The sequence below is a fragment of the Phlebotomus papatasi genome, chromosome 1, assembly GCF_024763615.1.
Source record: "Phlebotomus papatasi isolate M1 chromosome 1, Ppap_2.1, whole genome shotgun sequence".
NCBI lineage: Eukaryota > Metazoa > Arthropoda > Insecta > Diptera > Psychodidae > Phlebotomus > Phlebotomus papatasi.
Window position 1 is genome coordinate 107007058 of NC_077222.1, and position 21793 is coordinate 107028850.

General features: G+C 36.2%; 1 non-coding gene across 1 annotated transcript; it reads right to left on the reverse strand.

The window, feature by feature from the left end:
- Window positions 1-313: 313 nt before the first annotated feature.
- Window positions 314-386, reverse strand: Trnas-aga (transfer RNA serine (anticodon AGA)). Its single transcript has one exon. It is a non-coding gene; the product is annotated as a tRNA-Ser (tRNA).
- Between the last annotated feature and the right edge of the window lie 21407 nt (window positions 387-21793).

Sequence of the window (21793 nt, forward strand, 5' to 3'; positions counted from 1 at the left end):
CGAGGCTGCGATAAAGCAGTATGTTAGTTTATATAATTATAAGACGTCTGGACTTTTTAAAGTGTCCTCACAATGTTCTCCAAACAGTCGTGATAGAAACCAATAGAAAGAAAAATAGGTTATGTAGAAGCACTTGTAAACAGTAAAGTGTTAAAACACCTGGCAAATTCTAGGCCATTGTTATTTCGAAGAGAAGCATTAGAGTTCCGCTGCCGCTATTGAGCATTGTATATGCACAGAGAGCAACAATCAGAACAAAAGATTCCCAATCCCAACTCACAATTCAACCCAAATAGAGACAGGAAAAAAATCCTGCCTCCACCCAGGATTGAACTGGGGGCCTTTCGCAATCTAGGCGAATGCTCTACCAACTGAGCTATGAAGACACTGGCTCTGACTGTCTTTTGCTACTGATCTCAATTAAACACAAAACTTCTTGGGCTTACGTACCAAGCGAACAGAAGTCTGTTCAATCACTTTCATAATTGAGCATTGTAGGCACTCCCACTCCATATAACCAGTCGGTCATGGGTGTGATCCTAAATGACTTAAGCGGATCACGTGTCTCATGTATGCTAAGGCTTTTCTTTGTACTTACTGCGACGGCTTAAGGATCTATCCCGTTGCTTGTCCGGTCCCTCATTAAGCCTAACTTCACTTATGGCTGTGAGTTATTCCTCTCCTACAATGATTGCCTTCGGTTTATTTACAATCTGAAGCGGGGTGATCATGTTTCCCCTGTATCTCGGTCTGTTGTTGGGTGTGACCTGCTTCAGTATCTTGAATTAAGAGATACGCTCTTTATCCTACGTCTTTCTCGGACCTCGACTCCGTCTTACATCTTCTGTGTGCTAAGTCGGGGGATGTCTGTCAAGCGTTGGTGTTTCACGGTGCCGATATCGCGGAGTGCTAGTTTCCAACGAACTCTTTTTGTACACGGAATCTACATTTTTAACTCGTTTCCACCTGCTTCCAGAACGTCTGAACTCTCTGTGGTCTTAATATTTGGGTCGGGAAGTCTAAGAGCTTTAGCTAATTTCTTATTTTAATTTAACTTTTCCTTCTCTTTTTTTCTTTATTAAATAAATAAATAAATAAATAAATAAACAAATAAATAAATAAATAAATAAATAAATAAATAAATAAATAAATAAATAAATAAATAAATAAATAAATAAATAAATAAATAAATAAATAAATAAATAAATAAATAAATAAATAAATAAATAAATAAATAAATAAATAAATAAATAAATAAATAAATAAATAAATAAATAAATAAATAAATAAATAAATAAATAAATAAATAAATAAATAAATAAATAAATAAATAAATAAATAAATAAATAAATAAATAAATAAATAAATAAATAAATAAATAAATAAATAAATAAATAAATAAATAAATAAATAAATAAATAAATAAATAAATAAATAAATAAATAAATAAATAAATAAATAAATAAATAAATAAATAAATAAATAAATAAATAAATAAATAAATAAATAAATAAATAAATAAATAAATAAATAAATAAATAAATAAATAAATAAATAAATAAATAAATAAATAAATAAATAAATAAATAAATAAATAAATAAATAAATAAATAAATAAATAAATAAATAAATAAATAAATAAATAAATAAATAAATAAATAAATAAATAAATAAATAAATAAATAAATAAATAAATAAATAAATAAATAAATAAATAAATAAATAAATAAATAAATAAATAAATAAATAAATAAATAAATAAATAAATAAATAAATAAATAAATAAATAAATAAATAAATAAATAAATAAATAAATAAATAAATAAATAAATAAATAAATAAATAAATAAATAAATAAATAAATAAATAAATAAATAAATAAATAAATAAATAAATTAAAATCATGTCCATTTTTCATAGGAATTGCACCAAAAAAGTAACTTTAAACGTTCTGATAGTGATCACATATTGCAGTATCATTAAAATCCCGGTAAAAGCTTGAAGCGAAACGTATTTTTTCTGGGTGCAGTGTTTCAATGCCATCGGTTAGCATGTTGAGAAAAGGAATAAATCATTCTTATTTAAATCCAATAAACGTGTTGTGTCATCTTCTTACGACATTTCGATGCGGAAGTGGCTGTATTGGCGAAAAGTGCAGGCGTGGAAGTGGGTGATGGACAAAGAGAAGTTTCCTCCTCATTTGATGGTGAGAATGTCATTAAGTGTCGTGGATGGGGAAAACACAATGAGAAATGTCCAAAATGTTGATGGAAATCTTTAGTACACTCTTTTTTTTCTGTGCAGCACCTTCCAAACATTGTTAATTGTTGGGGATAGAAAATTGGCTCGATTTTTGGGACTTTCTCTGTCTGCCGGATCACTGAAGGGGAAAATTGTGGAGCTTTGTCGTTTAATTTTGCAGAAAAAAAAGTGCCAGGAGCACATTGTCGCCAGCAGAAGGCAAAAATGGGGAGGATTATGATGGCTCATGATTCAACATCAGTCACTCCAGGAGCATTTGGAGGACTCTTGCTTGAGGGATGGTGATTACAGCACAATGATCAGCAAGTTTTGCCTTTGGTTTGTGTCTGGTGGGGACCCAAAATAAAATCACAGGGGAAAATGATGTTGGTGGATGGAATTAAATCACACGTCAACGGAGCAAAAGAGAGTCAAATAGCATTCTGCAAGGGGCGATAATTTATGAGTTTCTCGTGAAAATTCTCGATTGCATATCGTATAAATTAATTTAATGACAAACGATGCCTGAATTCACGTCAACAGCACCAAATCTCGTCTTGTGTTGAATCTAATATATCATTTTGGGTTATTGTTGGCAATGGCTTGTACATTGGATGTCAAAAACTTTGGCAATTTTCTTCAGTGGAAACTGCAAATTATTGATTTTGATGCATTTTCGCAGTACATGCGACTCCCCACATTTGCAACAATAAAAAAAAACCGTCCTTACACCACTTTGGAATATGACCTTATCGCAAACATTTGCAACAGAACTCCCACAAATTCCATAAAATCTTTATACTTTGTGTGTCACAAGCCTGGGCTATATAGCTCCTATTTTTACTCATGAGGCACAAAGTGAGAAAATTGCATTCTCACACACAATGAGTTGGAAAATTCGCGGGAAACTGGAGATGTGGTTGGTTCTCTTTTTTTTTGGTTGGTTCTTCCTATTTCGTGTGCATGCAGAAATGGTGAGAAAATCACGGATGAGGCGCAAAATGAAATGATGGGTGGAGAAAAGTGATCGTGAAATTTTTGTCAGATGTTTCGTGAGTGAGATGCCATCAATAAATCATACGTTAAGTGCTAGAGATCGTAAAGTGCTTCGTCACCTCATCAAGACATGATGATGGCAGTGTCTCAAGAACTGCCAAACATCGACCCAGAGAAGAGGAGTGAGGGTGAAAAATGTCAAATGCGCATCCATTTGAGAAGTGACTTCAAAATGTGTTTCAACTCTTTTTATGAAGTGTGAATGCGCCAAATTCACGCACACGAGTCCTTCACTCAGAGAAAAAGAAAAGAATTAGAATTTAATCTTTTCTTCGTAAATTCCAGCAATTTCATGACTTTATTTTAGTCTCGAAAAAAATATTTAGCTTCTAGATAGATGAAACTTCGGGATGAACTAATTGTTTAATAATGTCCCATATTACTGCTCGAACTCCACGGAGAGGGCAGTGTTAATTACTTGATCTTGGATATTTGAAGTTTCGAGTTTTTTGAGCCCAAACTTGACTTGGGTCTTTCGGGGAACCCCCATAAGTCGATCGTGGAACCATTGACATGTCCTTCATTTCCCCCGACCCCTGTCTTTTACCTCCAAAGCCATGTTTTTTGGACTGCTCGAAAACTGTGGTGATTAGTGAACTTAGCTAGTAAGTCTTGGACATTGTACTTCTTTTTTTTTACAGATTTTTTTATGTAAAAAAATACTCATTTTTCCAAACAGCCTTTGGGTAGGAAATGGTTTTTTTCTCTTTCTCAATTCTCGCTGGTTGATTCCCAAAGCAATTGTAACAATAATATTGTAACAAATAACGTACAGCCTGCGAAGGGACATTACCATCGTATAGTCCTGGTGGCTGGAATCAACTTTAAGACGGCGATGAACGCATGCGAAGGGGGGTAAAAGATAAAATGACAATAATGCAAATTATGCGAGAAAATACTTACCAAATGAGATCAATTCATTTTGTTCTTTTAAAGTCTCATACAAACCTACTATGTTTTTTGTGTAACAAATGATCTGCATTTGAAGCTCGATTATATGAACTGGCTTATACGGTCAATACACCATGGGTTTCTGCCGTTTACCTGGTGTGACCGGTTATGGTAAGACGGTGGCAGACGCAACCATGGCTTTGATTGGGAAAATAAATATAAATAAATAAAATAAAAACACGTCCCAAACATCCCCTTTTGCGTACCATACTGCCCCACATCGGGAAAGTTTGGTACAAAGCGTCAAGTTAAATGTTTTATCTTCCCTAAGAAAACTCAGTTATTCTCCAAGTTCTATTGAATACTTTTTATAAAGTCAATAAACATAAGTATTCTATAGACCGCATAAAATTGTAATATACTATCGTGGTTTTTTGGAATACTGTCACAAAGTCAAAACATGAAAAAGTGTCGCAAACCTCCCCGGCCTCCCGTATGTTTTAGAGATAACCTAGGACGATATTTCGACCTTACACTAAAAGACCGTTGAATCATTCTTAATAATGTTTTTTCAAGGTCAACGGTTTAAAATGCCCCAAATGGCGCATTAATCAACAGAATATGGACATGTATGGGCCAGTTGGAAAATTTTAGAAATCTTCTATATAAAACTAAACCGGTTCCAAACCGTTCTGAACTGATAATGAGCCGGTTTATGACCAATAATTAATCTTTATCCGAAATTCAATTAAATTACTCGTAAAGTGTATTTTTCTTACCCATTTTTCCGAATAGGGTCATGTTTAGGTTCGTTGCAAATGTGTTAAAATTTTAGATGAAAACGAACAGGTTGCAATCAGGTTTTGACCGAAATCCAATTATATTATTTGACATTTGGTAGTTTGGGCAATATTTTGAGTGATTTATAAATCGGTTCAGATTGGTTATGAACCGGTAATGAACTCGTTATGAGCCGAGAAGTTATTGTAGTCCGAAAACCAATTTTATTCGCTACATTATTTTCCATATCACATTTAAATTTTTACTTTATTTGTTATCCGCAACACTTAAATATTTTAATAGTAAGGTAAAGTGCCCTCGAGTCGACCGGTTCCTCGACTCGACCGGTGGTCAATATTTGAATGTTTGATGGTGAATTTTTATAAAATTGTCACAGATTCGTATTTATTTATGGAATAATTGACCTATTAATATTAGATCATACGCCAAATATTAGTGCAAATATAAATAAATTGAATAAATAACTCTACCGGTCGAATTGAGGAACCGGTCGACTTGAGGGCACTTCACCTTATTCGATTTTAGAGAACAAAAATCGAAGGAAACAAAAAAGATTATCCGTTTTTACCAGACACTGCATTCCACAGACCGTAAGTAGTCGAGTTTCTTTATCCCAAGATTAAGGGCTTGATTTTTCTGTCCTTCATAAGCCAAGTGGTTAAAGATAGACACAAGGGATCTTAGGGCATCCCCTAAAAGTCGATCCTGAAATCGTTAACTTATTTGCTTAGGTGGCTGCAAAGTCCCATCAAGGGACTGGGCATTTCACACTAACCTCCTCCAGTCCTGGCGATTCTCCATTAGCTTCCTCCTACACCTCAGCACCTTCAGCTGTTTAAAGACATTGTCTACTGCTTCTGTGGCTCCCGTTCATCGTTTTCTGGGGCGCCCCCTAATCTTTGTTCTTTCAGGCTCACTATTCAGAAGCTTTCTGGGCATTCTTTTAACGTTCGAATGTGTCCCAGTATTCGTTGAATGTGCCCCAGCCAGCTAAGTTGACGGTTGGTGTACTCTTGTGGTGGTCGTAATGTCTGACTCCTTATAAGAGGACTTCCAGCTCATGGTTCATCCGGATACGGTACTCTCCACTAACTGATTCACTCAGTGGGACACAGATCCGTTTCAGCATTCGTCTTTTAAAGATCAGTAGTGATTGCTCTTCGGCTTGGGTCAGCTTCCCTTCAAAAAAGTTGGCATGCTCTTGTGGTGGCCGTAGTGTCTGACTCATCATAGAGGACTTAAAGCTCATGGTTAGTCCGGATACGGTGCTCTCGATTAACTAATTCCCTCACTGAGGCAAAGACCCGTCTAAGCATTCGCCTCTTGAAGATTAGTAACGATTGCTCTTCAGCTTGGGTCATTGGTACTACCTCTAAACCATAAGTGGAAATGGGCCTCACTGTGGTCATATTATGATCTTCGATGACTGAGAAACGTTTCAAGAACGAAATATTGAAGATAAAGCAAGGGATCACCTCGTCACTACCTGTTGCCAGTGGTCACCATGGATCCGAGATATTTGAAGCTTTTGACGACCTCAAAGTTACACGAATCCACCGTAAGGTTCTGGTGGTATCTTAGCGCTGCATAAGCGGTTGCCATGTACTTCGTCCTTCCTTCGTTGACACTGAGTCCCATCTTCTCCGCGTGCAGTGGCTAGGTTGACAAATGTCTCCATCACCGCTACCGTACTTCGACTCATGATGTTGATATTATCCGCATATTGAAATCGTTAATTTGCTCTTCATATTCTCTTCAAGTTTTTTAATGTAAGAGGTATTTTACTAAACATTTCCGGATATGAAGCTATACAGGCCATTATAAGACGACGTCGATCTCGAAGCAGACCTAGGGACAAAGTGACTGAATCAACATCCGGATTTTGCCTTGAAGCACTTTCGAATTGACCGTGAACACCTTCCTGAAGTGGCGAATGATCGACCCTAATAAGAATAAGCGGTGCGTCTATAACCGCTGTCCTATGCTTCTAACGCAATTTATTAAAGAGGACTAAAAAATACAGCAGGAAGCGTCTTTTTCATCCGATTGGGACAAATTTGACTTCATTTGAACGGCCTTTGAATCCTAAATCGACTTGTATTAGTTTGAATTAATTTGTTAACCAGATGCGAATCAGGAATCAAAATAAATCTGCAGGATGGAAGAACGATCGTTAAGCATCTTAATCAACCTAATCAATGCGGTCATTTTCCCATTATCGATCCTTAAGACTTAAAAATCTAATCAATAAGAAGCCAATCTTTTTCCTCTCAGTGTTGGAATTTGAGAAAAATCTGGGAAATGTGGGGTGTTGAGGAAAAAAGTGAGCCATTGAGATGTGTCACATAAATTTTCCGAGAAATTTGGGTGGTATTCCAAATGGTTGAAGAACACACAAATCTTGTAGTTGTCTCTTTGCCGCCTTGAGGCTATGTCGCTCGATTTCCATAGAAATTAACCGCGAACGACAACCAATTTGTTAAGACATCGAGAGCAACATCCAGTGAACAACTCTGTGTGTCGCCTCACAGTGGAGAGCCCATAAAATTTCTCTCTTAGCACTCACATTAAAATATATTATGATTTCCCATTTGAGAGATCAACTAATTGATGACAATGTTGTAAGATAGACACAATGTCTTGGAGCCTTTTTTTGTAGCTCCCGCGCTCATTTTTGCCCCCATCTGAAGTAGCCGAAAGGAGCCACCACCAATAAAAAGTGCTTGGGGCCACAAATAGGAATTTTATAGCCATCAGTCGCGATCAATTGATCGTGTGAACATTCTGGCAGCAGCGAATATTAATGAATAAATAAGTGGTTGAGCTTAATGGATTCTATAAAATTGCTTTGATCATCCAACAATCATCGTCCGATCTCAAGTGTGATCAGCCATCAAAGTGTCTTTCACGTGGTACCTTCTTCTTTTTTTCCCTGCCTTGTCCTCTGAAACATCTCTTACCTTCTTTCTCCGGTAGCCACATCTTGAGTCATTTCTAAGTCTAGAGAGTGTCAGAAAGGTACAATCTCCGAGAGTGGTCAGGAACACCTTGGGCACCACAAAAAACCAATCTCAACACAACTCATATCCAATAAAAGTTATTTTGTGTCACTCACCGATAGTAAATTGTCTCTGGGATCGCAGAACTTTGCCCGACTCAAGGGTCTACGTCTACGGGAATAAGGGGTTAATATCTCTAAAGTTATCACTTAGAAAGGAGATCTAATTCATGTTGATATAAATTGAAAACAAAACTTGTAAGCTATAAAAGTAGAATAAACACAAATAATAAAATTTATGTTATGATCTTGTGTTGATATTTAAAAATAATTTATGTAAAGTTATTAAATTTAATTCTTTATTGAAAACAAATATTGCAATGATAGAGAATTGCAGTTGAAATAATTAAAATATATTCATGTGTCGTATAAGTGTTTAAAATAATTGATTTAAAGTAGAATGACTTATTTGGAGGAATAAGGAATTTGAGGTTATGTCAAAAATTAGTAGTGAACTACTAGACAGTAGTCTATAATGGGTCCGGAGTTACAACATACCCACAGTAGTTTATGCTATTTACTGGACCAAATTAGTTTAATGACTTCAAGTTTGAATAAAATACATCATATATAATTTTTGACCGGAATATTAATGTCATTTTGATACTTTAAATTGAAGTTTTGAGTTTTTAAAATATATGTCAGAGTCACATTTACTCAGAAATATAGGAAAAATTTAATCATTACGAAACTTCGGATTGTACGAAGCATGGGCACTTTCCCCTTTATTTCTTCTTCTGTTAAAGATTTATCATGTAAGACATTTTAAAATAAATACGTCATGAAATGTAGGTTTCCATAGGCCTCCAAATCATTTTAAAAAGGAAAGCTTGTTTCAATCTTGCCCAAAGCTTTCGGTCCTGCATGTAGACCTTCTTTACTGCCAAAAAGCGCTAAATCACGTTACTTCAAAGTTCTTACCTCGAAATAAAGAGATAGCAAAGCGTCCGAATTTTGCGGAGCACTCGAACTCACGAGAAATAGCTCTCCGTGCATGGTTTTTAGGTTCATACCGGTTTGTTTAGGGTGAAAGGAACACCTATTGACACTTTAAAAACTCGTGTCAGGACTTATTGACACCCTAGTCATTTAGAATACGAAATTCGAACATTCATCCTTATCGAAGAACGTAAATTAATGAAAAAACCCCATATTACTTACATTTTATTAGATTACATTAAATATTTTTAAACATTCTGACAAAGTGGCAATAGGGGTTCCCTGTTGAAAAGGTGTTCCTTCGACCCAACTACCAATTAAATTGATACATAAATTTGAAAAACCATTCCGAAATAAAATTTTAAAAGGAAATTTTAAAATGAATATAAGATACGATAAGATAGATAGATTTACTATAAGATCATTAAAATCGGTTGAATAGTTTCGAAATTTAACACATTTCTTGTTAATTGAAAACTTTGATAACCTTAAAGGGGTAATACAAATTGACAGATGTCCGCTTCGTAGTTATTCGGATAGGGGGAGGTGGGGCTACTTTGAGCTGTGGGGCTAGATTGTTATATGACTTTTTCGCCTATTTTTAAATCTAAGCTGGTTCTTACGATTATTTTATTTAGATCCACAACTATTTTGTCTATCCAAATTACATCGTGTTAAAACCCGGTTTCCATTAGAAATATGCGAAAAAATCGTATAACAATGTAGCCCCACAGCTCAAAGTAGCCCCACCTCCCCCTAGTTTTTTTTTGTATTTATACAACGTCATGAATATTAGAATAAGAATTTTAAAGAAAAATTAATTAGAAAGATATTATTAAAGAATTCTTTGGTTTTATAATCCTTTTATTAAATAAAAACTTTACAAATTTATTGTTTTCACTGTGAAAACAATTGTAAATGAAACTGTCAAGATGTCATTCGTATTACTCCGATCCGGATAAGAAAACGGGCACTGTACTTAATTAAGGGTTTTTAGAAATGCCTTAATTAAGTGCTTAGTGTTCAGGCTGAGTTATGCCATGTTAATTTCTTTATTCGCTAAAATCCGCTGATATTTGTCTCATTTTGTTTTTAAATAGTTAGATTTGCTACAACTCCTCAAAATAATAATAATGACAATAATGCTGGCACAACATTACATAGAGGAACTAGGCCTTCTCGCGCGGATATTTCTAGACTTGCATTATTATTTTTTCTTGCACGGGATCAGATCGTCAGTCTCATGCCCCGTGGAATGAGTCTAGTGAAGCTCACTGGATGCAATCCGAACACCTTTAACGCCAGAAAAATTCCTGGTGACTTGAAGGGGATTCCAACCCAGGTTACGAGTGCTCTACGGCCTGACCCATTGAGTGCCCTCAAAATTAAATCATATAATTAAGAGCTTAGGGGAAAGTGCCCAAGTGCCCATGCTTTACACGGTCCCAAGCTTCACAATGATTAAATTTTTCGTATGTTTTTCAATAAATTTGGGTCATCTCTTCTATATTTAAAGAACTAGGGGAAGGTGTCTTGTTTTTAAAATATATTGCGGAGTCGTATTTATTCATAAACATAGGAAAAATTTAGTCATTGTAAAGCTTGGGACCGTGCCAAGCATGGGCGCTTTCCCCTATTTGCTTAAGTAAGCTTATTTAATTACTTAATGTGTTAGCCGATGAGTACGTCTCCTGTCCTGCGAGGGAATTCTGTAAAAGTATGACAATGTTATATGATAAATTTAAAAAAATTAATTTGGTATATTCCAAAAAAAGAAAATGAAAAGTCTGTTTCATATCAGTTACTAAGAGATTCTCAGAGGTCCTTGCAATGACCATTGGATCCTCAGTTGACTGTTGTCCTGTCCCCAAATTTACCATAGAAAATTTGTCATATGACATTGTCATGTCGTTACGGAATTCCCCTTCTGGTTATTCCACTTGTTTCATCTGATCACAAGTGAATTAAAATTAGGCTATTTTTATGCGATTCTGAACTATTTTCTTTTCACTGTGCTTGCTCTTTATTGGTATTTTAAGATAGTTATACCCCTTGCTTCCCTTCGGAGTAAATCTTGAGCTGAGAAGTGAGAGGAGATGCGATAATTTATTAATGGAAAGTGGGATGCATGGACCAAAAACAAGCCAGCTAGTAAATTATATAGTTATTGTAAAAACAAACAATAATAAAAAATGAATGAATTAATACTGGGGAATGTAAATAGGGACGATGGCGACGTCAAAATTGTTGTTTTGACGTGTTGTGGCTTAGATAAAAATTCCGATATTATATTAGTGCTGCCGGTGTGTATATGTTAAATAGTACAAAATGCAAGTTCTCTGGGCTTGTTTACATGATCTCACGATCATGGCAGCAAATCCTCCAACATTTGTGTCGCATATAAACATACATTGGGCGGATGGGGGAGGCAAAATGTGTGAGAGACGTCGTCACATGAGACGCGACGTGTAATTGAGCATCGTGTGCGGTATAGGATGTGAAAATGGTCCAAATTGTTTGACTTTTGGCTGACATGGCTAAAAATAGGAGGGATTGTGTCGCCTATGGATTGATTTATTATTTTAAATGATTTTTAGATCATCCGCGATCTCTTCCTTTCCATTTTGCCATTGCGCCTCGCGGCAATGACAAGCAGATCGTGAGTTACAGAACTCAGTGATTGGGCCCCCAAAATGAATAAAAAATAAAAATGAATCTCCTTTCCTATGTCGACAGGCACACACGGAAGTAGATTGACGAGGAGGGAAAATTATGTGTACATGTTGTTTGCAGAAAGATCACAAATCAACACATTGTGCATATGGCATTTCGGGTGGAAGAACATAAATGAGAAAACTGTCAGAAGTATTTAAACACGATGAGAAAAATGATCTTGAACTTCTTATTAGGCATGAACATTCACCTCTTCCACCTCATTCAACCAATATTTTTTTCACCTCAAGAATTTTTCTGGCAAAATGTGCAGCAACAAATGAGGAAATATTGGATATTTGCGTGATCAACGATCGCACCTTTGCAAAGGCAGTGACACCAAAAATTAACCGCGTGAACCTTGACGTATTGTGCAACCTTGACACATTATGTTAGATAGATTTTGCGCCTCCGCCCTGTGGTCCAAACATATTGCACAAGGCATCTCACCCATTTGGACGTCCAACAAGATCTCTCTGCAATATGCCTTTCAATAGCCTTTTTTTTACCTCTCTTTCTCCAGTGATCTCGCACACAAAATGATCGCTTGGGGCCAGCAATGATCAAACAATTCCCTCATTGTACCTCTTTAATTTTTCCCATATTTTTCCAACATTCGATCATCTAGCAAATACCATTTTGCCGCGGTACTGTGTCCATTTCTCGACTCATTTGTATGATTTATCTTGTACGATTGCACACATTTGATCGAGTTTTCACCTGATCGCCTTCCCTCCTTGTTCCATCGTGATCGTCTAAAAGTTCTCCTGGGCGTGTCCCCCACACTGGCCACAAAGTGATTCTCAAGAAATTATTGCGCACATTTCAAAATACCCCAACAAAGACAAAACAGAGAAAATCCATTTTCAAATATCGCAAAAGATCGCGAGATAGAAACTTATTTGATGAAATTTATGAAAGTTTCTTTGGGGGATTTGAAATATTCAGATCAGAGGTGAGCAAGAACCGTTTGAAACCGAACAAACGTCTAATGAAAATTGTACGTCAATAGTCAAAACGCTACCTCAACAAATTGATTTTGACGTTTATTCAGTTTCAAACGGTTCTTGCTCATCCCTGATTCAGATGACTCTTTGTGTTTGACATTCTGAAAATACTTAAGATTTGTCATATTTGCGTAGAAAAATCATTATTCAAAGTAAGTGACTCTCAAATGACTTAGTCTTATCAGGAAAAATCTCTGTGCCTACCGATGATTAAACCAGATACGTACTCAAGTACTGGCCTACGATGGCACCTGGTTTAATTGACAAATGAGAACACTTCTAAGATAAAAAAGATCTCAGATAAAATTTTGTGTCCGCAATAAAACATTTCGCAGAACTACCAAATAGTTTCTAAGTAAAGTTTATGCTTTAAATAAAAGAGTTCTTAGGATTATCAAACAGATTTCGGATAAAATTTGTGTTCTCAGTGAAACAGTTATTGGGATTATCAAACAGTTTTCAGGCAAAAATTACATTCTCAATAATACATTTATCAGAACTCCCAAACAGTTCTCAGAGAAAGTTTATGTTTTCAGTAAAAGAGTTCTCAGAATTATCAAACAGATCTAAGATAAAATATGTTTTCTCATTAAAACAGTTCTTGAAACACCCACACAGTTTTCAGATAAAATTGATGTTCTCAATAAAACATTTAAAGAAAATCTGAAACAGTTCTCAGATAAAATTTGCATTCACAGTAAAATAGTTTTCAGAACTTTCAAACAGCTTAGGTATAAAGTTTAATTTTTAGTAAAACAATTCTCAGAGTTCTGAAACAGTTCCCAGATAAAATTTGTGTTCTCAGTGAAAAAGTCCTTGGGACTCCCAGGTCCCAAATAATTTTCAGATAAAATTTATGTTCTCAGTAAACCATTTGATGAAAGTCTCAAACAGTTCTTAGATAAAATTAATACTCGCAGTAAAATAGTTCTCAGAACTCTTAAAAAACTTCCATATAAAGTTTGTAAATATTTTCAGTTCTTAGAACTCTCAAACAGTTTTCAGATAAAATGTGTATTATCAGTAAGTGTTTCTATATAAACTTTATGTTAATACTAAAAGAGTTCTCAGAGCTCTGCAACTGACCTTAGATCAAATTTGCGTTAAAAATAAAACACTTCTTAAAACTCTCAGTTATCAGATAAAATTTATGTCTTTAATAAAACTATCAAAACTCACAAAGCTCCCAGATAAAATTTATGTTTATAGTTAAAGCATTTTCAAAACTATCAAAGGGATTTCAAATAAATGTTTGTTCTCAGTGAAACAGTTATTAGAACTTTTAAACAGTTCCCAGGTAAATTGTATCAGTATAACATGTTTCAGAATTCTCAAACAGTTATTAGACGAAATATATGTTATAAAGTAAAAAAATTCCTAGAACTCCTAAACAGTTTTCAGATAAGGTTTGTGTTTTCAGTAAAATAGTTAACTGAATTTTTAAACATTTTTCAGATAAAATTACAGTTCTCAGCAAAACAGTTCCCAGAATTCTTAAGCAGTTTCTAGATTATATTTTTGATTTTTCTTTGAATGATTTCTAAATTTCTGTTTAACAGGTAGCTACTAAGTACATAGACCTGAGTAGCTTGATTGGATTAGATGACATATACAACCTGCGAAGGAGCATTTCCACCGTTTGGCTTGGTTCCATGAAAAAATATATGAGTTTTCCATGAGTTCCCTGAAAAATGTATGGGTTCCCCGGGTTCCTCGGGTTCCCCGTAGGTTACTTGGGTTCTCCGTGAGCTCTCCGTGAGCTCCCCGTGAGTTCCGCGGATTCCCTGTAGGTTCCTCATATTTCCGTGAGTTTCCTGGGTTCCATGAAAAAATATACAGTGCCCGCTTCGTAATCCGGATGATTGGGAGACAATTTGACAGATGTCCGCTTCGTAATCCGGATGGATTTTTTGAATTTGTTCAACGTCTTGAAAATATAATACAAGGTTTTTTTCCGAGAATTAGAATAAAAGTTTTAAAGAAGTTTAAAAGGACAAAATTAGAGAATTCTATGCTATTATACTTCATTTATTGAACAAAAACTTCACAGAATAATTCATTCTCATTGCTGAACACACATGCATACATAACCTCAAAATGATTTTAAAGGTAACCGTCGATAACTCGTCCGGATTACGGCGATCCGGATTAGAGAGCGGGCACTGTACTAGTTTTCCGTGGGCTCCTTGAGAAAAATATATGGGCTCCTCGGGTTCCCCGTAGGTTCTTTGGGTTCTTCGTGAGTTCCCCGTAGGTGTCTTGGGTTTCTCGTTAGTTCCTCGGGTTCCATGAAAAAATATACGAGTTTTCCGTGCGTTCTCTGAAAAATGTATGGATGCCTCGGGTTTCCAGTGGGATCCTTGGGTTCCCTGTGAGTTCCCCGGGTTCCTTCTAGGTTCCTTGGGTTTCCTGTCAGTTCCCCGGGTTTCCTAGTTTCCCTAAGAGTTTCTCGAGTTCCCCGGTTTCCCAGTAACTTTCCCGTAGCTTTCCCGTTTTCTATGCGTATAAAATGTTAAAATTCTTGCAAAAGTCGATGAATAAAAAAAAGTAAGATGTCCAAAAAAAAAGTTTCTTCCACAAATTATACCCTTTGAGTTCCTCTAACGAACAGTCCAAGTGCGAGAATTGTGGGTCACTCCTGGTCCCAGCAGTAGATGGTCAAAAATGACGCTGCAAAAAGTGTCTTCTTCGACATAAGTGGTTCTGGATGACCATGATTTACCCATAGCCAATTACATATACCAGATTCTAAAAGCTAATGAACCAAGCTTTCCAACAATAGTTCACTCATCCAATTATGTTCATCAGGAGCTGAGATATACCACTCCAAACTTTTTACCTCTTCTACTGACAGAATATATGATCTCATCTAATATATGTCACAATATTAGATTCTTCTTTGTGCACCTGATACATGGACAATGCATCAAAAAAATCTCGCTTGGAGTAGGTTCTGAAGTAGTCTTTTTCACCCTAAATGCCCTAAAGATAATTTAATAAATCTTCAGTGAATCTTAGCAATTTTCGTTTTAAATAGGGCCACTACTCATGTAAATTATTCATAGTAAAAGTTGAATCTTGTATGCTGTCTCCTGAAAAATTACTTTGAATGAGTTGGTCATCTTTAAATTGGAAAGAGCGAATTGATCATTTGACAATTTTCCATTTTCAATGAACTAAAATCGCCCCTTCTTTGCCGCTGGATCGGACTTTGTTGATTGAATCTTCGAGGCCCTGTTGCTTGCCAAAGGGTTAAAAGTAAATTTCCTCATACTACTGGCTTTTAATTTAAAATTTTACACATAAATCATTTTTATATAGGCAAATTCTTTTTCAGTAACCCAATAGGTATTTAATTGTAATCGAGAAACCTAATCTTGCTCCCTTCATCTCTGCTGAATTGCTGCGAGTATGATCACTTTGGACAGACGCGGGAGAGTCTCTTGCAAGAATTGCACATGACATTTCCTCCAGGTTCGACCTTTCCACCGAAGAAATTGCCTCCGCGGAGTGTTTATGTGGCGAGAGACTGTCTCGGGCTGAAATTGAATTCATTTGAGACGCCAAACCAGAAGGTGCAAAGGTTGAAAAGAAGGGAAATTTCAGTGACTTTTCCCACACTGGGCGACATTTTGAGTGAAAAGCCAATTGGCGATCTGGCGGCCCTCCCCAAGTGATTGTGATCATTGGTCTGGTGAGTGCACAGTAAATCACACAGGTGCAATAACTTTATAACTGGACAACACTTCCAAGTACGTGGTCTTATTTGTGGAAGAAGAAATCTCCACGAAATGTGGGGAGGAGGATTTGAACAGAGATGTGCATGGGCATTTTCCTTTGGGTGCAAAAGATGAAGGGGGAAAAAAAGACAGACACTGAAGAAGCAGAAGAGAAAGACCAAGACGTCCAACACGGTCATCTATCGTTTTTGCAAACTCATTATTTTCTCACCGATTAAAAATGTTTAGCTCCGAGAATGCTTCCTGGTCCACTTAGAATGGTGCCTAGCCCGAAGTGCCCAAACTCACGATCACCACCATTCTAAGTTGATCACGATATGGACTGGTTAATAACAATTCTAAATGTTGTAATATCACACTCCGAAGCGCACCACACAGTGGCATTAAGGGGTCTTCGGTCCGCTATTTTCATTATATATGAAATAGATCAGCTCGGGCATTTTCATGAAATTATATCTCGCGCGCACCAAGTCTTTTCCCATTCTTCACTTCTCGTTGCACACAATCTCGTTGCAATTTGCACTGAACACGGTTGAGGTGGAGAGAGCGAGACCTCGAAAGACACTCCAGAGGAATCACCTGTGAATTATCGCTGAAAGATGTGAAAAAATTCATGTGGAAAAAAAATGAGAGTCAAACATACATTCAAGTCACGCGCCAATATCGACGCATTGGAGTTGAGGGTGTTTTGACCTTTCGTTCTCGCCTCGCTTTGCCCACTGGCTCAGTAGAAGGTGGACGGAGTCTCTGGAGAGATCGAGGAATTGTTGTGGACATACCAGAGAGAGAGATTTAAGTTTGCTCTGGGTCTTGACACTCACACTTTTCTTCCAGATACACTCAGACAAAGTCCTAGTCCAATGCTAAGGATAACGCTGGGCTAACAGGATGAGTTAACTTAGTTGGTCTTATGTCATTCAATTGGGGCTTTTGTAGCTTCATGTACTGGCTTGGGGTTGCTATGCAAACTTTAACACTTAACCCTATACTTCGGGAGGGCAACGTATAGGTTTTGCCACATGAAGCACCCCAGTAGGGTAAGATGGGGTAATTTGGAATCACGTCTAATTTTGAATTTTGAGATTTTCTAACAGTTTTATAGATGATAAAAGGAAGAACAAGGAAGAAGTACTCTCGTATGTAAAGAATTGTACTTCTTCGTGGTTTTCTGTTTTCCTTTTACCATTTGAAACCAAGTCAGAAAATCTCAAAGTTCCAAAATAGACATGATTCCACATGGTCCTATCTTAGATTAGATAGTCGAGACTAAAGGATAAGATCCTAATTTATCGTTCACGATTTCTTCTTGTATTGGTGGAAGAATTAGTCAGTATATTGACTGCCTATCAGCCTCAACTTTTTATGTAGGACCTACTTCCGTGTTGCCTTTACTAAGTTCCATTGTGGTTGGGACCAGTGCACTGCTTGACCACAAGAACATTACCAGTTGACCAAAGAATTTCAAGCATTGGGCAGTGTTCAACCGACTAAGCGTCGCTCGAACCAGACACCCTTGCGCTATCGACTTAATACTCTATCCACCGATTCACTTATGAAACGATGCTCCCCAAAATTAAGTTACGTAACGATTGGTAAGATTGGAGAGGTCTGCGCAGTCTGCGCACACCAAACATGTAGACAGGGTTCCTAAAGGGCACGCTAGTGGACAAACTCTATCTCTTAGCAGAAATTGCTCCACTATGGATGAGGAGATCTCCAGTAGAGAGATGTCCATAGTTCTTTCTGAACCGAAGCAATTTGTCCATGGTCACAAAAAACCAAAAGCAAGGCCGGGCAGGAGCTTTTGCCACTTTGTCAAATCTCTTGACAAATCTCCGGAGGAGGCTAGACTCAATCTGTGGAACCAGTCTTTCCACCAGATTTTGTCGAATTAAGGGAAGTCCTTCCTCCTGGTGGTGACTAAGACTGGAAGACATGGAAGTCTCTCAATCGTTTGATCAGTGGCGTATCACGCTTAAGAGACAAGAGACGGTAATGGGGTAATGGGTATGTGACTGTGGGGTTATCCAAACTACTCCATACTTGCTACATGCGGAATAGGTAACTTGATGTCGGCAACCCCGCTTGCCATTGACGTGGCCCGTTATTGCGCAAGACATTTGTAAATTTTATGCCTCGTCACGATTGGTAAGATTATGATTTTGGTTATGTAAGGATTGATAGGACGTAAGATCTACGTTAGGATTGGTAGGATTGTGGTCTTACCTACGTAAGGGCTATTTACGGTAGGGCTGAGGTCCTACTTACTTAAGGATTGGTAAGACTGTTGTCTCATTTAAAGATTAATAGGATATGATTCTATCCACCAATTAGGTAGGACCACAGTCTTATAGGTACACAGGTAACAGGTACACAGGCACTTAGGCAGGACCACAGTCATATGGAACCAGAGTCCTATAGGACTGGATTTTCACCTACAAAAGGTTGGTAGAATCCTGGTCCTACCTACTTAAGGAACAGCATTACTGGGATTTTACCATTATAAGGATTGATAGGATTGTGGTCATACCCACGCAAGGTAGACTTATTGGTAGAGCTGTGGTCTTAACTTCTTAAAGCTGTACAGTAGATTTAGCTACTTAAAGATTGCTAGGACTGTCGTTTAACTTAAAGAGTAATAGGACTATGACCCTGTTCATTAAAGGATTGATATGATTGTGGTCTTACCTATATACACTAAGAAAAACCTAAAAAGTTAAGACAACTCTATAGCAGAGTAGAATTAACTCTACGAATATAGGTGTAATTGTTACTCTCTATCGTTGTAAATTTTAGTAAATAGAGTTGAAATAACTCTTCGTGCGAGTTGAATTAATTCTTCGGATATCGATGTAATTATTACTCTTTTCCGACGTAAAATTTCATCTCGACTGAAGTATATGCTTAAGTGTTTTCGTTTTAAGAATATACTTCAGTCAAAAAGATTTTCGTGTGACAAAGTTCATAAGGAACATAAACTAGAAATATGCCTAACAGTGTTTCATGAAGACATGTGCGTGCATCATACTTGATATTTCGCTCGGACATAGGGAACTTGAGGTCAAGAAAATATTAATAAATAAAATGATAAAATAAAAAGGAAACATGAAATTGTAAAACATATTCATTTTGGGATTTGAAAGAGTTATTTTAACACTAAAAAGGATTTTTTTAACTCTTGAAACGAGTTATTTTATCTCTAAAAACCAGTTATTTTCAGTCTTAAAAAGAGTTATTTACACTCTTTTGTCATTTAAATTTTAGGGAAAAAAGTTAAAAAAAAATCTTCCGAATATTACACCTAAATAGAAGTAAAATCAACTCTAAAATATAGTTAATCGAAAATCACAACGAAAAAGAGTTAATTCAACATCGATTCGAGTAAGTTTTACTCGATTATTTTTCTGAGTGTAATGCCCAACGCACAATAACTTTTGTTTTGGAAACATGTTTTTGACATTTCAATGAGAGTGAATGAGATCTGGATCTAGTCATCTCGCTCATACTCATGGAAAATTTTGAAAACATGTTTACAAACAAAAGTTATTGTGCGCTGGTCATAAGGATTGCTAGAACTAATCTTGTTTTTTAATCAAAAATGGCATTGACGGTATGAACTGGAATACTTGATCAACGGGTAGAAATTTCGGGAGTCGTAGAATGTGCAGGCATTCTGGTAAAATGTCCTTAGACAGATTGAGGCAACCATAAGTGATTGTAGTACAGATCAAGAAAGTAAGTAAAGTATTGACTATATCAGGTTAAATTAAACTGGTTTGCTACCTAATCCTACCTCGTGCTCGAATCAATCCTCATTTATTATTGTTGTTCTTCTGAGTGTATTGAAAGCTATTGTGTTTTAGGGGAGAAAGAAAAGAAGTCTTGATGAGGGTGGTTGAGAAGCACAACACGTATTCACACTCGACCAACGCCCCATCCATCAAAGATAACAGTCACACGCCACTACCCTCGACCGTCCACCCAATTGTTGGCCAATATCTGGGCCTGTGTCCACCCCATGGACCAGAAATGGGGATGAATGTCGCAGCTGAATTGTGTCAGGCAAACTTCCAGTAAACAAAGATAAGAGTTCAGCAAATCTTCTCGGCAGGAAGGAAAAACTTTTCCACCACAAGACATTTATTTATTCTCTCCTCCGCTATGTGTGAAGATTTTAATCATCCTTAGGTCTTCAATTCATTCCATTCATTCCGTGATTGGGGGTTGCTGAATGTGACTCCCGAAAAAAAAGGGAACTAATTAAGCGAAAAGTTCTTGCACTCTTCATTGCAATTCCCCCAGCGTATTCACTTTTCGTCTGCGAAATAATCAGTAATATCCTTACATGATTTTTCAATTTCACCGAGAAAATTTTGCAGAAGATTTAATTTGGCTGGTGGTATATTTTGCATTGAGGTGAAGTTATATTTCAGGGAGAAGTCACCGATAATTCATGGGGAAATTCATTGCTTAGGAGGTACTTCTTAAGGGACTTTCTCAAGATCATTTCTCTTTTTGTAGTGACTACGTTTATATGCAAAGTAATTTCGTACTAGGAACACTTTATTCCTAATATAATAGAAAGTTTACCTGAATATCTATTTTAACCGAGACACTCTTGAGGGGATTATAACATAAGCAGCAGGGTTTTATCACAGAAATGAACCATCAGAAAATATTTTTTATTAAGTGTTTTTCTAATAAAATGCTCTTTTGCACTACTTTACGAAATTACAAGAAAAATTAGAAATATTACCTGAATTTCTATTTTAACCGAGACACTTTTGAGGGGATTATAATAGACCCAGTGGGGTTTTATCTCAGACATGAACCACTAGAAGAAATTTTTATTAACCGATTTCCTTAACAAAACGCTCTTTTGCACTACTTTATAAAATTTCGAGATTAAACAGAAACATTACTTTAATTTATATTTTAACCGACACACTCTCAGGAGAATTATAACACACAGCAATGGGATTTTATCTTAGAAACGAACCAATAAAGGATATTTTTTATTTAGAGTTTTTGTTAATAAAAGAATCAGTTGTATTACTTTCTAATATTTGGAGATAAAATAGAAACATTACCTGAATTTCTGTTTTAGCCGAGACACTCATGAGGGGATTATAACAGATCACCGTGGGGTTTTATTTCAGAAATGAACCACCAGAAGAGATTTTTATTAACAAATTTTTTAAATAAAAAGCTCTTTTGCACTACTTTATAACATTTTGTGATAAAAGAGAAACATTACCTGAGTTTCTGTTTTAGCCGAGATACTCTTGAGGGGATTATAACAGAAGCTTTGGTGTTTTATCTCAGAAATAAACCACTAGAAGAGATTT